The sequence below is a fragment of the Engystomops pustulosus genome, unplaced genomic scaffold (genome assembly GCF_040894005.1).
Source record: "Engystomops pustulosus unplaced genomic scaffold, aEngPut4.maternal MAT_SCAFFOLD_244, whole genome shotgun sequence".
In the NCBI taxonomy this organism is placed as follows: domain Eukaryota; kingdom Metazoa; phylum Chordata; class Amphibia; order Anura; family Leptodactylidae; genus Engystomops; species Engystomops pustulosus.
Window position 1 is genome coordinate 125,586 of NW_027285123.1, and position 1,915 is coordinate 127,500.

The window sequence follows — 1,915 nt, forward strand, 5'->3', positions numbered from 1 at the left end:
TGCCTCTTTCCACTCTTTCGGTTGGGCCTCTCGTCGGGGCGAGCGTAAGTCGGCAAGCAGACGTGGGAAGAGGCTTCTTACCGGTGACACTCCCTTCGTGAGAGAGGCAGGTACTCGCCCCGGACCCCGGTCCAAATCTGCGCGGGCCGGACGGCGTCGGCCCTAGCCGAAGGCCGCTCCCGCGAAGCCAGGGAGCCGAAAATAACCCCGACACCCTCCGCGACCTCGCGTGCTTCCAAAGCGAGGGGAACCTTTGGCCGAGCGGGGGCACCCGAAGCCGAACCGACCCCAACCCCTCTTCCTACCCCAGGGCTGGGCTGACCAATCCCCTGATCGGGTCTAAAATGGAAGAAGGGGATTCGAGGGAAGGGGCTGGCGGAAGGCAGTTGCCCGACGGAGTAGGCGAAGGCCAGGCCGTTTCCAAATCCCGAGCAGAGGAGGGCGAACGACGTTCTTCATCGACTGACGGCGAGGCTAGGGCGAAGGCGGTGGCTGCCGCGGGGAAGACTCCATTGCTTGCCAGCGTGCTAGGAGCGGGGCCGACAGGCTGCTCGGGGTATGGCATCCCCGGGGGCCCACCCTGGAAATCTTCGCTCCTCAGCCGCTGCAGGTTATAAGGTCCCGCCGCGCGTAAGCGCTCAACTCCCCGACCCACGGACGTCGAGCCCATGGTGAGCTGACAGTTTCGTACGGGGAAAAGGGGTCCTCTGGCCCCACATCGATCGAGGGGGTTTAGATCCGCGGAGGCACGCACCGCGAGGCGAATCGCTGCTTTTCCCCAAGAGGTTAACCTTCAAACCACCGAGTAGGTTCGGGGCAGGGCCGACTGCCTGCACTGGGGTATTGCATCCCTGGTGGGGCGACCCTGGAAATCTCTGCCCCTTTCCACTCTTTCGGTTGGGCCTCTCGTCGGGGCGAGCGTAAGTCGGCAAGCAGACGTGGGAAGAGGCTTCTTACCGGTGACACTCCCTTCGTGAGAGAGGCAGGTACTCGCCCCGCACCCCGGTCCAAATCTGCTCGGTCCGGCCGTCGTCGGCCCTAGCCGAAGGCCGCTCCCGCGAAGCCAGGCGATCCGAGCCGAGGATCCGCGCGAGCCTTCTCCAAGCCCTCTGCCGGGCGCTGGTGTTGAAAGCGTAGCGGACCCTGTTCGCCGGAGCGATAGGAGCGGAGCACCGGTCCCGAAGGGTTGAAAGCTGGGTAGCATCGCCGTAGCTTCCCTCCCAGCCTTCCCCCGGACCTGGCGCCCGATCCCCTCCGCTCCTCTGTGCGTTGGCGGGCGGCGCTGCATGGGTACGTCGCGACGGCTCCCTATCGTCTCTCTCTCGCTTAACAGTGGTGAGAGGTGGTGGTGGCGCTGTCGAGGTGCTGAAGTCGAGCGTCCAATGCTTTCCTTCTATGCGCAGCCTACAGGAGCTGTCCGAGCTTCGGAGGTGCTGATGGAGGTGAGAGTCGAGCGCCGCTTCTTGGCTGATCTGAGTGGGGAAAGCCAGCGACTGCGAGAGGGAGGGGGAAGGAAAGGCTTTTTCGGGTCCTTGGAAGGGACCGCGAGAGCATCTTTCTTGCCCCCCTGCCCTAAGCTCCATCCACAATGTTGTCTGCGAGGTCTTCTCTGGCGGCGGAGAAGCGCTGCGGTAGCAGCAGCAACGAGCGTTCCCATGAGCTCACGGAGCCTGACTCCAAGAGTCTACCCCTCAGAGCCCCGGCTACCTGGTTGATCCTGCCAGTAGTATATGCTTGTTTTAAAGATTAAGCCATGCATGTCTAAGTACTGACTATTCTTTACGGTGAAACTGCGAATGGCTCATTAAATCAGTTATGGTTCCTTTGATCGTTCCGCATTGATGGTGTGCTACTCGGATAACTGTGGCAATTCTAGAGCTAATACGTGCCCACGAGCGCTGCCCTCCAGGAAGGC

General features: G+C 62.2%; 1 non-coding gene across 1 annotated transcript in view; it reads left to right on the plus strand.

Moving 5' to 3' along the window:
• The first annotated feature begins 1,704 nt into the window (after positions 1-1,704).
• Positions 1,705-1,915, plus strand: part of LOC140110305 (18S ribosomal RNA) — a 1,886-nt gene continuing 1,675 nt past the window's right edge. Inside the window, exon 1 of the ribosomal RNA XR_011851410.1 lies at positions 1,705-1,915. This exon is cut by the window's right edge and continues 1,675 nt beyond it. This is a non-coding gene — a ribosomal RNA (18S ribosomal RNA).